Below are 16237 nucleotides of genomic sequence, written 5' to 3'. Positions count from 1 at the left end.
GAATAACAATAATAATCGGTGTACACATTATATTTATTATACCTAATATATATATTATTATAGTCTGTCCTAAACTAAAAACTTCATAATTAATTTTTTTTTTCTGTTATACCATTTTAATTGAAAATTAAAAACGATTAAAACTAATCGTTTTTTATTTAAATGTAAATGTAAATAATATAATAGCATACCAACGAAAATCTCGGTACCTATATTCTTCACATTGGTAACACAAATTATAAAACGATTCCACCCCAAACGACATTACGACACCATTATCGCTGGCATCAATTTAATTAGTGGTACCTATATAATATGCTACGTATTATATATTTATGTCCATTGAATTCGTCTCCGGACCTTCCTTAAATATAATAACATACCAAGTGACAATCATCTCTGAGACCGAGCACACGAATAAACTTGAAATTAATATGATGATAACAAGTAACAGATCCCATACAAATAATATACAATATAATAATATGTATTTATGTGCATATTAACCGTTGAATACAAAGCTCGTCCTTGTATTTGGATTTTTTTTTTCTTCTCATATTATTCTCACTATTCTGTCATCGTGGTTGTGCTATACGCGCGATCTGTATAGCGTCGCGGCACTTGATTAACGGCTACAGTGGCCGAAAACCGGTCGTTAGTGAGTACGAGTGCACGTGTGTGTGTGTGTGTGTGTGTGTGTCACCTTTGCCACGTCGGCGAGTGAAAAACACGACAACCGACCTAACTAATTAGCCGTCGCGCGAGCTCGCGAGCTCGACGATATGGCCCTAATAGCGTTATCTGGTTCGGGCGACGTTTTATGGTGCACCGACATCGGTATTTGTGTGAATAATAATAATAATAATAAAGAAAGAATTGAACACATTCAGGCACGAAAAAAAAAAAAGAAAGAATTTTTTTCTCAAGATTACACGCATATAAGTATACAGGTACCTTCCATCGGTATACGTGTATTATATAGTATAATAATAATTTACAGGCACACGGTGATCGGCGGCGGGCGCCAAACAATAAAATACAAGCGGGTAACGATAATATAATAATATACATATTATTATATATAGGTAGGTACATGTTTGGGAAGATAGGACGCCATTTCCGATATTGTACGACGCGGCGCGCGTGTGTGTAATAAAGCTTTATCGTGTTCGGATGTGTCGTGTCCAGCGCGCGGGCAGGACGTTAACAGAGGTGTTCGACAAGTCGTCGTCGGAGCTGTGTTGTTCTCATTCTTATTTTAATGGTCGTCCCGCAAACAACAGGTGCGGCGGAACCGGGTTTCCTTTTTCCCGATAATTGTCCCGGCCAGACTACTATATCATACCCATAATACTATAACTTATACATATAGGTAATATTGTAATATTTGAAAAAAAATTCATCGGTCCGAGTATTATATTATAGTCATAATTACAATATAATATTATAATATATCATGTAGACCAATACAGGTATCTGTACAACAGACGGTACGGTGTAAAATACTGTTTAAAATAAATAATATTATATATTATAATAATTAAATACGAAAATCGGCCGGTTGTGTAACATGTATAATATCTAGCTATATACACAACAATGCAATACTAACGTAATATGAGTGCAGTACACTATCTAAATGACCGACATGCGATAAATAATCAGTTTTTACGATACTTAGATATTCGTGTGCATACGAGCACACGTATCGTCCCGTTAGAAGATAAAATCTTTTTTATACTATAGCTGAATTCCTCTGCTTTATCCGTCTGCAGTTTTGAACTAAAAAGCAATTATTTATACAATCAATACTATAACTTTTATAATTTAACAACTTCGTGATAAAAAGTCCTAAATGTATTTGAATGTCTAACTGAAAGACAATAATAATTACAATAATTTCCCTCCCTTTCCGACTACAAGCAAAAAATGAAAAAATGGATGACGTAACTATGTAAGGTACTCGGAGAAGTATTTGGAATAACTGAAATAAAATCATAAAAATGTTTAATATTGTCGTCAGAAACCTTGTATCTAAAAAAGGCTTTTTTTTATGCATTACATAAGAATTATTTACTAACCTACTTAGAACCGTATTATTGAGTTAGCTGCAAGTATAAGTAGCGTAAAAAATTCAAGAGCGGGTACACGAAAATAATAATAATATACAACGAACACAATAATATCATCCTTATAAAATATAAATAATATATATTATTATACAGTTGGGATTTTATGCTCCGTTTAATTTTTAAAAATGAAACATAATTTATCTGTATTCTATGATACAGTCGTCGATTGTCACACAAATATTTTGTTTCGCGTGCAGTGCAGTCGTGCCATGTCGCTGCAGAGTATAATATATTAAGGTGATGTTTACAAAATGACGTTAAACGATTATTTAATATACAACAGGAGGGCATTATATTATTATTATACATGCAGACACGCTAACACCCAAAAATAATTTTTGTAATGCATTTTATACTAAAATATAGATTATAGACATAAACTAAATAGACACGATCGTCCAATATGGCATAATGTATTTTCATACTAAATTTAAACGCAAATACAAACATAATTTAAACCCTATAAGAACAGTTAATGGTTATTATATGGATATTTATAAGATAGTACATTGATACCTATAGACACTATAAACATATAGTTTATATTATAATATAATTTAATAATAAAAATAATAATCGGGATAGTAAAGTTATATATGTTTAGATCTATGGACAAACATTGTAATTGGATATCCAGTTACCGACTCTCGTGAAAACCTCTCAGCAACAAAAAAAGTAAACACCTATCAATAATCGGTTTTAATTTGATTATGAATTTAAATATCAGTTCATGTACCTTACAGTATATATAGTAATAGTATTAGGCGTTAAGCCGAATATTTAGTAATATGTATTACATAAAAACTCCAAGTAATTATCCTGGACATTAGATGATTTAAAGAAGTCGCTATTACAATATTATACACGAGCACAATCAATTTTTCTTAAATGTAATATTTATAATCTATAAAGTGGCATAAAAAACAGAAGGAGGTAAGATATTAGTTGCTACATTTTTTTAAAACATACAAACACCCCCCCCCCCACGAAAAAATAAATAAATATAGATAAAACTTTATGAACCATAAAAATGAATATTTAAATTAAATTATCATTCGTATTAATAATTAATCTCCTCCTAAATGAAAATACATACAATTTCAAATAAATAATAAAGTAAATTGATTATTTTATAAAAATTTAACTGATATTTAATTCCATAAAATTTAAATTTAAATTAATTTATGTAAGCCAAAAACATTAATAATTCATTAATTACTAGAAAGATATCTAGTAATTATATACCTATTTTTTATTTATTAATAATTTTTGTCAACCGTTTTTTAAACTATAGACTTGGTATGCAACCTTAGCACTGCAGAATACTGTATAATATCCGCATATATTTTGAACGATTTAGGTTTAGTAACCAAGCTAATTCTCATAGATGTTGCAAGTTTCCGACATGCAAATTTCGAGTTTATGAGTCCGCGCCACCGACAACTGTCCGACTATGTTTGTATCGATATATAGTGTGTAAGCCGTTCTAACGTTCAATAGTGTAATATTATTATACTATGTCGAATATTTTACAAGCATCTCGATTTTACCAGACTCGTTTTCGCTGTTCGCATATTGTATTGCGTGCATCTTTGTTTCAATAAACTATTTTATTGTTTATCATGCAAAATGTTCTGTATGCCTGTATAAGTACATATTTTTTCAACTCTAACAGATATTTTATTAGTTTTATCGAAAGAAAATATATAAATAAAATAATAATAATAATAATAATAATGGTATAAGGTAAGCGTATTGATTAATTTTGTACACACGAATTCAACGGAAAAACGTTTTAGCTGTCATGTAATTTAAAAATGTTGTTCGTGTAACGTTGTTGCTGAATTAATATTACATTAAACGTTTTTATTCGTAAATATTATACGGGGCTTGTCAGTATTTAAATACGAGTATTCGATTATAATATTATGATCATCGCAGTGTTTGTTATATTAGTCGTTTGATAACCTAATGTGGCATTTAATCTACATTCAATATAATAATTTTTAATTATATACCGGAAACGGAGGAAACCTACAAACTATAGGTTGCCGGCACTATAATGGCTATATAGACAATAGTCTATACATTATTAATGAGTAATATTTATAGAGGGGTAAATAGAGCGCACGATCTACAAAAATCTATGACGTTATAATAGTTGTCTTTTATATTATCCTACGAAATATTATTAGATTGATTATTTAGTTTCTTCTCACCATCGACGTGATTATTGATTTATGCAAATCCATATGATTATTATAGTTTTTCGGGCTTTTTCCCTATAATATACCGCTATGAGATGGCTATTACTCGAGAATTTTAGCAACGTATCTATCGTGCGTCCTCTATAGCAGTCGTCCTACATAATTCTGTATAAATGTATAATATTATATTATACACGTGAATAGCGGCATTCGCATAATAGTATAATAATATAAAATTATAACTCACGATTAATATGATTTTTCATTACACATTGTGACTTGAGGATCACGTAAATAATCGTTTACTGATTGTGTTCTGCCATATTCTTGTTATTACGCCGCCTGCTTCGTGTTCACTGTGGTTATATTATATTATAGTGGATATAGGTGCTCACTTCGACATTGTTTAGTTTCTATCGGTCCACTGGCACCCGTATATATTGTCGTGAGACCTCAGTCATGTCAGTATTATTATAGGTCTCGAACCAAATCACGCATATAATATCTTTTTTTATATTTTGTTATTATAATATAAACAGCAAAATAAATACTATATACAACGGTAGATTGGTATAGACTATATGCCTATACATAATATTTTACTCACTAATTAGATTAGATTGATAAGGTACGACCACGATTTAAGATATCTTAAATCGTGGGTACAACGAAGCTTCTACGTTCTGTGTCCACAATATTATCCCATCAAAAATCCCCAAGTGCACGTAGGTATACAAATACACAATATTATATTTTACTAAATTTATTGTGTATTTAATAAATAATGTATGCCACGCCTTACGTTTATTATTCTTACTAGGTGTGTCATGAAATTTGGCTTGCAAAATGACAAATATTGCTAATAATACACATAATAAAGTTTAAATACTAAATAATAGTTTAAAATATCTTTATGTATATTATAATACGAGACACGAGTATTTTACTACTTGTTTTCATAGAAAGTAGAAATGATATTGTTTTTTGTCCAATTCCTGTAGTGTGTCCTGTTTAAGTATAATATTTATTTATAATAGTTGTTAATTATTACAATTAATTTTTATTTTTCAGCTTTTGAAATCTCGATAATAATTATATTTTTATATTTTTCAATGTAAACCGAATTAAATTATTTTTTATATTTGATCAATCTCGTCGGAATAAATACATTTTTATAAATATGAATAATATCTTAGCATGATTGCTTGAAAAATTATATTAATCAAACATATTTTCAAAAATATCACCCTTACAAACTATTGTAATCACTCAAAGTATAAAACTGTACACTATAATATTTTTAAAGTTTAAACAGAAATTGTACATACATAAATTAGCTTATTATTTATTATTAGTATTAAATATAAATTATGACAATTATTATGTTCTAGGTATATTATAAACATTTATTTATATTTGTTCTTTTTTGTTGTATATAATTAGATATTTTAATATACTATTATTCACATAAAAATAAACTGTACCTATACTTTTCATGTTTATATTTCTCAAAGTATTAAAAATTAGTTGGTTCAGTGACCCTATGCTATATTGCTATACCTATATTTATCGACATGATTTTGAAATATATAAATATTATATTATTTATTTCAATGTCCTTATTGGATGTGTTATTTGAATTATTTTAAGAATAGTTAAATACCGTTCATTCAGAATTTCAGAGCTTATATCTTATATAATACATGCCTATGTATAAAATGTACATAGCGTTAAGTTCAGACAGCGGGCAGCCAGACAATATTACATTTTACGATCCGTGACGTGGTGAAATCCAGACTTGCGTATATATAAGGTATAAGACGTATCACATATAGGTATTAGATACCAAGTGTTGTATATTATACAATATACATAGTTAAACTATGAAAATTGTGTAGTTGATTAAACTTTTTATTTTTATTGGCATTGTTATGTTATCTTTTGTATTATATAACTATAAGAACGGTATAGGTAGTCAGGTAGTGTTGTGATTTATAAGTTTTGTATAAGTTATAAAAAATGACAATCGATTACTTTATACTTAAAAATAATTAGTTATAGGTACCATAATTATTAATCATATACGTAAATCAGTTTATATATTTAAAAAAAATACATTAGTATAGTATAAATTATATATTACACTAGAAAATACACATAAAAGTTACAAAGAGCAAGGTTAGGTTTTGTTGAACTTTAAATAAACTATACAACCACCCAACTATCTACATAATATACTATATTTCACAATTTTATAGATTGCATAATTATTTTATTTTCAGACAATAAATGCTTAATAATAGTGTATTATATAGTTGGTTTTATGTCAATGTTTGTACTTTAAACAAAATATATCTATAAACTACTTTTGTTTAGTTGATATTAAATAATGAATAGATGTATAAGTATAATAGACGACAAAATGACATCGTCCGTCGTGATACAATAAGATATAATAGTGTTTTACCTATTTATACGCAAGAGAACTAGGTACTTAATTCTATTATAAGTTATTATAAATGTTCGAATTTCTTGAAAATATAAAACCAACTACCACAACCACAAAAAAAAAATATAGATACATAATAAAATGCAAATTATCCTTACCTATATCACGATTGAAGAATGAATAAGACCATGATATAATAGTAACCAACTTATATGATAATAATAATAATTGATTAAAGTTTATTTAATTTACGATGGATGATAATTGGTTAGAAAACACTCAATGTACTCTATGGGATTTCACAGCTCAATGCCCCCAAGCTATTGTTGAGAATGTTTGTTTTGGAAATCATAATTGAAATACAATAAGTTTGATGTGATATATTATTATTGAACACGTTTACATATTACTATATATTTACAGTATTCACACAAGCACCAGCAATGTTATGTACTCGTAAAGTCGTAACCGTGTGATATCAGCCCTCGAGGAAAGAGTGGCGGACGTACATCCAACTCAGCTATATACATAATATATACACGTACATATTATTATAGGTGCCTTCAAAAACAAACACCTAATAAATATTACCGAAATAATATAATATTGTTAAATCATCTGACTATTACTATAGCAAAGAATCGAGTCCCCGTAGGTCACATCAACGACTGTTGTAGTGAGTATGTATATTATTATTATTAATACTATTATATATATTCATTAATAATTGAAACATTCGATAACGAAACGATCTATGCACTATGCTAGTTGTTTTTTTCTTTCAACCAAGTTTTTTTCAAAATATTTTTAATGAGGCTTTTCTACGCCTTAAAATGTTAAACTAATACGTCGGATACCGCATAATACGTATGCATATATTATTATATGTTGCTAATATGTGTATATATACGGTCAAACAGCGATCTCGTGGGAATATTGTACACAGAGACACACGTAGTATCGTTTCAAATTTTTACTATGTACATTTTTATCGACGGACGGCTCCGAATATTATTGTATAATAATAATTACCATATAATTACAACGACACGCCCGTCATACGACCTACCGGCACTGCAGCTGGTTGTCAATAGCTAACATTTCGTATACAAATTACAAGCTCGACGGCGTCAATCAATTATTATCAATTATCGTGGTATTATATCGAAACGATGCCCACAGAATTAACCACACACACAAGGTGTCTTCTTTTTCGACAAAAATATTTAACTATACACACTGCTCGTGATACAAATGGTATATATAGGTACCTACCTAGATGTAATATAATATTCCATATTCTTTACTCGAGAATTCGACTCGATCAATAAATTGTTTTTCCATACAATGCCAATTAGTTGAAAATTATTCGATATTCCGATGTAAAATTTATTTGAATTCAAATGAAACTTACTCAATACCATTACCATATTATAGACTTCTTGTGCATGAAATATGTCGAAGATAAAAATAAACCAATATTATAAAGTGTGAATAATTTACTCGATAAAATTAACGAACGCGTTTGTATTGAAAATACCAAACCAATAAATTTGAATGTGTGAATACTTTAGGTTATAATTCTCAGGTATAAATAATATAAAATATGATGCATTGTTAATACGTGGACTTTTTTTAAAATATATACTAATACTATTCAAAAAATTATTTTTTATAAATATATAAATATTTAGTTAGAAGTGTTTTCAACATTTTGTTCTGGACTGAGTATATATTATGTACCTACCTATATGTTATTATTTAATATAAATCATAATACCTAAGTAATAGTAGGTAATAAGTAGTGCTCGGAAGTTGTAGGATTTGCATATTTTTCTGTGTAGTATGTGTTCTTGAGTTATAGGCTTATAGCAAAACCAAGCTAGAAATAAGAAATATAAAATGGTAAATTAAAAAATCGAAAATGTAAAATACTTATTTTGTATATTTAGTTGATTTTAGAAAAAAAAATGATTATTTTATGATTTTCATACGTAGGTAATCTATATTCAAGATATTTTATATTTTCTAAGACAATTTATTTTTCTTAAAACCCATTTATTTTAAATAATATTAGTTATTAAATATAAAACTCGACATTTTTTCTTTAGGTATTTATTATCATCGTTGTAGTCGAATATTAATTTGACGACAACGGTGATACAATGTGCATTTAGTCTATACCGCTTTAAAATGCCAAGATATTATTTTATCATCAATAATTTATCGACATAACTTATTGTATATCTATTTATTATTTATTCGTTATTAAATTTGCTGTACACAATTGAAATTTTACATTATTCTTTTAAAATATTTTTTTTAATTTAAAAAGACGTTAAAATACCAACCAGTTTTCTATTATGTTTATTAAAATATATTAAGTATAAATTTATTTTACTATATTTTTACATTTGTTTTTGTGTAGGTATATTATTAACGACAGAAGATATTTTTTTTTAAATTTTGAAATAATACTTTGCATATTTATCATTTTTTCATGCATATTTTACAATTTGTTCGTGCTTATTTTGATTATTTTAGCTCATATAACTCCCGAGCCTTAATAATAAGAAATATAGAGCTAATTTAGTACAACACGGAAATATAAACTATGTACTTAATCTATAAGTTATATATTAAGTACTTAGATAATCCTGGTATATAGTCAAAAAAATATTTCGAAAAAACTATCTTTGGTAGTAACTAAAACATAAGAATACAATATTATTTTATTTTATTTATTTATATTTTATATGATAGTTTTAGTGTGTGGTTTGATCATTTGAATGAGGTAAGAAATGCATAATAAGACACAAAATACGATGACTTCGGAATTGAAATTACATATTAAACAACTATATAATGTAATTCATGGTTATAAAATATGGATAAAAAATGAATGGATGTATAAAACATACTTAGCTGACAAATAAATTATTCACATTGTATGTAATAAAAACAAAAAAAGATATTTAAAATTGAATGAGTCAATAGTTGTTATCATATTATTTTATATTTTTTGGCAAAAATAGCCAATTGATTATTATATGTCAAATTCAATTATTATATATAGAGTATAGATTATTTACTAGAAATATTAAATTAAGCTCAACTGCCTTACTCTTAAAGACTTATGTATTAAACATAAATAATTTTTTCGCCGCATGTAAATATCAATAAATACTAAACCTCTGTCGTTATATTTGTAATAATTTTGAAATCAAAAATATGTTTTTTTTTCTAGTTGAATTTGTAAGTAATTTCCGTTTAAGGGTATAATTATATGTCTTATAATATACATGCAATATGCACATTATACAATTATTATAATTATTACAAGAAACTCGATAGTATAGGTATGAATGTTTCCGATTGATATTCAATCGAACTCTTTTAAAAAATATATACATAATATCAAAACACATAAATATATATCGAAGAGAGAAAGCAAAACAACAAATTTAATAATCGTGGGTATGACACGTCTGAATACCAAGTAAAATTAATAAACTGGCGTCGCTGTGAACGCTGGCAGGGCGGGGCTATTGTTAAGGAAAAATAAAACCTATTACCGATCCGTTTCGTCTTGTGGGACTTTGACTTCATATGTGGTCAACGGTTTTATATTTTTGTATGGGATGATCGTTATCGGGCACGGACATTAAAATATTATCTAGGCCCAAGAGATGATGATACCCACAGCGTCGAATTTTGTCAGTCCGGCTTGGTTTCATTGAGAACAAAAAAAAAAAAAAACACCAACAATATAACACAGACCGGAATGTAATAATAATTCGTGAATATGATGAAAAAAACGTCCGGTCCCCAAGGCGTTTTTTGGGTCGTCTTTTTTTCGTTTTTATTCCTGACCCCAGCCGACCCCAAGTACAAATTCCCATATAAACCTTGGGCGTATCTTCCTGCCCCAGAGCGCCAACGTACTAATTGTTTACTGTAACCTACCATTTAATTTCCACTAGGGAAACAACGTACGGGTCGCGGTAATCTCTATTGATGCACTGCACGGATTACGGATTTGTATTTTTATTATTCTATTATCGCCGTATCATTATTTCAGTGAGCCGTCGGATTCTGATGGTATACGTCACGACCGTGTCCGCCTGATGACTTAATCTAGACCTCCGACGATTTGGTCACGAAACCCGATACAATATTACTTAATCGACTTGGTCGACGTGTTGCGGTGAGTAACTAACTATGCGGAGATGGTTTAAAAAATAATAATAATAATAATAAACGACAAGAGGACGCGTGGCAGCCGGCAGGGGGCACCATTACCTATAACTTATAAGTATTTTATCATTATTTTATCGTTGCCCCATTTATGAGGAATATTGAGCAAAATATTATTCGATGTATTTTTCATGAATAAATATAGCAATACCATTATTTTCAACGTAATTTATACTTTCATGATCAACTAACAACAATGCTTAAATAGTTAAATATTTTTACAATTTCTGTATGAAAATATAATTTATGATATTAAAACCGTTTACGTTTTATGAGTAAAATTTAAATTATATACCTATTTGAATCTATGGACCATGGTATTCATATAATTTACAATTGGAATAATTGGATTGAATTCAATGGTATACCTACAACCTACTAATGATAGTATTCTTAAAGACGTATTCTTTAAACAATTAAGTATTACCTTATTACCTATAATAGGTACCTATATCGAATCATATTATTGCACATAAACATAAAATAATGAATTAAAATTCCTACATATTTTTCCACTAATAAATTGTGAGTAATGACGGTTATAGGTATATAGTCTAATTAATACAATTCTATGCAATTATTAAAATTAATGATGTATCGAATTAGTTGATAAAACTATATTTTAGTGAATATACATGGACATGATTATTGTACGTATGCATATCATCGTAATTAAATAATATAGTTATTATTATTTTTTTTAATTTTATAGATTATAGTGATTTATTTATTGTATTATTCGTGACAGTATAGCACTTGAAATTATACTAATTATAATATAAAAATCGTTATGAGTAGACTAGAATAAAATTTTAAGGTGTGTAACCAATTAGTAATTTAATAACATAATTTATTTTATTTTAATTATGAACGAATTGGGAAATGTGTATTTAAATAAAAAAGGTGAAGCTGAAGCATCACACTATGTGATGTAATAGAAAGTAAGTTATTGGAAAAATTACAAAAAAATATAGGTATTTAAAATCATGATATGAAAATATATATATCGTTATACTATTATCTACATATTAAACGATAATGTTGATATTGTGGTTTTTACATGGTTCATAAAAGTGTACAGTTAAAATTAGTTATTTGTTTTTTACTATCAAATATTTTCTTTAAATTAATTTGATTCGAAATCTCACGGAGTTACTATTACCAAAAAACACATATCGATTTTCATTTAAAAGCTATTATGTTGACATTTAAATTAACGTACCTACCCGAGACGTAATTTAACCTTTCAAAACATTTTAACAATCAAAAACTCGTTTATAGCATATGACACCTTGAGTCCGTGACAGTGTGATACTATATTAAAACAAATTGCTGTACCTCTACATTGGTTCTAGAATCCAGATAAACATAAAATAAATATTATATTGATGCCTATTGACTGAGGACTGATCGAAAAACATGAATATATGAGAATTTATTAAGTTATTTAACGCAGGTACCCTTCATAGTTGTATAGGAAACTGACTGAATTTTATCCAAATAAACAACACAAGAGAATACTATATAGACGTGGACACAAATGACAACACATTAAATTGTAACTTTTTTTTTCATTAATATATTCTTTACTATATAAAGTATTAAGTAATAAAAATAAACACCGGTACGTACAAATTTCTAATAAAAATTCAAAAAAGGCACGAGTAGGTACCTATATAATATTATTTTATTGATTATCTACGGGCCGTATAATTACCGAATGGCAAACACTATAGCATATTGAACTCATATTATGCATATTATAGACATTCACAGTCATAAAACATTTTCCTCCTACGTCTTATTGGAAATAAACTAATTTCTTACGAACATTCTACATTAATATTTATTATACTGATGAGACTTTTAAGATTACTTTCGAATGTCCATTGTCTAAATCGCACAGTCGTACCGTTGTTGCTACAATTTTCTTTATTATTAAATTTAAAACATAATATTTAATATTGTACATGAATATCTATTAAAATCCCATCGATTTAAAAACATATTAAAATAAGCATGTGTACAGACATGTTAACGTCACGTCTTGTCAAATTCAACTTCTATAATCTAATGAACTTAGCATGTCTACACATCAACCAATTATTATGACAGTTCAATCATTAAAATATAAAATCTTTATAACACATATCAAACCTGTGTTAAAATACATCATTCTATGATATAGAATGTACATTATAGCTTATCGTTCTTATGACGGTCAATAATATAAACATAACATTCACTTAAAATGTATTTTTACAAATTATCGGGGTTAAATGAAAATTAAATATTCAACGAGTATAAAAACATAAATACTTTATACATAATAATATATAGGCGTACACTTATGCATTATTCACAGTCTCACAGATATGGAGTGCTTTTCTTCTCATAATATGTTGACACTCCAAAAATCAGTAAAAAATTGGTAATTATTTCTCAAGGATTGTTCAAAAAAATATGGATGTATATCCGATTTATTTTAAATATTATACATCGTAGCTTGTCCTCTCTAATCGTGATAAAAAAGAAAATGGGTTTAATAATATAATTTATTTTCCTGCGGGGTTTTAGTTATACGGATCACTACTCACGCATTTAAGTTATTTTCCAGTATATACAAAATTAAGGCAGCATGTGGTGGATGTATTATGTTTATGGTATATAGTATATAATATACTAATATATATATATATACAAACTTCTGTGTATTTTTTTTATGTCAATGTATAATAGGACGTGATACCTATAGGATGTTGCGAGTTTATAGACTACCTGTATAGTTCTTTTCGTCGTCGTGTACGGAAAGAACCGTTGGGAGATCACGTTTATGCGGTTAACGCATTTGCAAAACGATATTTTCTCCCTATCGCAATGTATTCTCTTGTTCTTTTTTCTACGTATAACGAATGCATTTGTTAAATCCCAAAGAATTAGACTCATACAATCAGATGCCATCAAAACTAACTCCCCGACCCGACCTAGCCACGCATGTACGTACATTATACTATGATATATACTATATACGAACACGAGAAACAGCGATGACAACTCCTTCGTGTCGGTTCGACAAACGGTCTCTACAGAATGCAAAACGTTTAGCGCTGATAAGTGATAGTAATTAACTCGTGCAGTGCATGATTCATGACCAGGTTACAGCGAGATCTTAGAAATTCAAAATCTAAAACGGTTGCCCAACACCGTAGTCGTGATGAAAACGTTATACACACGTAGTGTTAGATTCAATAGTAATTATACATGTACAAAATGTATATTAATATTACACGTGTATACACTATAGACATCGTTGCAATGTATCCGGCACGAATCGTCCTGCGCACAGGACGGTATTATCCACTATTACTGCCCTGTAGTCTGTATTGTGATGTGGTCACTGTTATAGTGTATATTACAAATGCGTATACATTATTATAATTAAATTGTAAACTGTATTATTATTTATTACTCTATGATGTATTGATGTGTAATGACTGCTGCATGTAATGTCATTACTCATTTTAGTCATTACACATCAATTTTAGACTATTACAATGTGTATTGTATGTTTGCACGTAAAATATGTACTGTACAAAATAGACCGTTAAACGAAATTAACGTTGGAATTTCATGTTTCAACAATAACATAAATTGTCTATAGGAATTCACTACAAAATCAAAAGTTGAAATAATTTTTAATTACAATACATAAGAGGTAACATTATTTATACCTACGAAATATATTAACATTTATAGGTTTATTTGACCTAAGTTTATGACATCGTGTCTACAATTATTCTCTCAAATAAGTAACATTCAACTCTACTTAACATTAAAGTTTCCAGCGTGAATATTCTACAAAAATAATGTATTCTATAGTTTGGAGAAGAGTAAGTATCTATGTGGTAATCAAATGTTATTCAATTATAAATATCTACACTAAAGGCATTAGGTAATAGGAAATTATCAAATAAAATATACTAAAAAATAATTTAGTACAGTATAAATAGTATAAATTCTTAGTAAAATAAAAGCAAAAACATGGAAGTTAGTTATTGATTATTATGGCCTACAAGCTATAATCATTCTACATAATATATTATTAGATAGTGATTCTAGAAGTCAAATTTTATATAACACGGCATACAGCACATCGGTAATAAACTCGACGCACGTGCCTATGATAAATCCTTGTATTAAAAACTACTTATGTACATTTATGTAATACATAAAACACCATGTGTATTTCAATGAAGTTTAATAATATAATAGTATTGAAGTGAATCAATCATCAAACAAAATGGTGTCTGTTGAAAAATTATGGACACGTATTATTTATTCTAAATGAAGATTCTACACAGCGAGGAGTGAGGATAGATCCCACGCAAAACCAGTCCATACAATTTCACCTACCTACTTAGCATGAAAAAGCTATTTTAATTCAATATGAAATCGTTATTACTATTTCATTATTTCCTATGGCCTATGCTATTTTGAATTCCATCACCTACATAAAAAATATAGTTATTGTTGTATTCTTATTTTATTTTACAGCCCTAGTTAAAATTATTTAAACTTTAACCTAAGCCAGTTTTTAATTGTGACTATTTATATGGTTAAGTATATGTGTTATTTATAAAACAGAAGTGTTTACAAGTATAAAACTTAATATATGATGTACAAGACACGTAAGACAATCTCCTTGCAAGTCAGTATTGTACATATTGTAATTTTAAATTTGAATAAGCAATAGTTAATTGGATTAGAAAAAGGATTAAGTAATAGCTACTGGCTAGATCAGTCTACTTAGATGCGGAAATACCAATTTTCCAGTTTTCTTCTCAAACTTCTTTTAATTACTCATTGGTTGTAGATTTTAGAGGTATATTAAATATCGTATAAATAAAGATAAACTTATGATATGAATGTTTAATAGGCATAATCTATAGTACTCAAGTCAAGTATTGGTGCTATTATCAAAATTAAATTAGCATATTATCGTGAATTGCCAGGTAATATTTTTCAATAGCATTTTTACATTTTACTATTTTTCAGTACAAAACTCTGTATACTTTTCTTGTCATAAATTGGTTCTTTAATTAAAATTTTATGAATTATATACATAAATTTTATAATTTTAATCATACATCAACTGATTAAACTCCTAAAATATAATATTATATTATAAGAAA

This window comes from Aphis gossypii, chromosome 2 (genome assembly GCF_020184175.1).
Source record: "Aphis gossypii isolate Hap1 chromosome 2, ASM2018417v2, whole genome shotgun sequence".
In the NCBI taxonomy this organism is placed as follows: Eukaryota; Metazoa; Arthropoda; class Insecta; order Hemiptera; family Aphididae; genus Aphis; species Aphis gossypii.
This window is presented reverse-complemented; position numbering follows the sequence as displayed.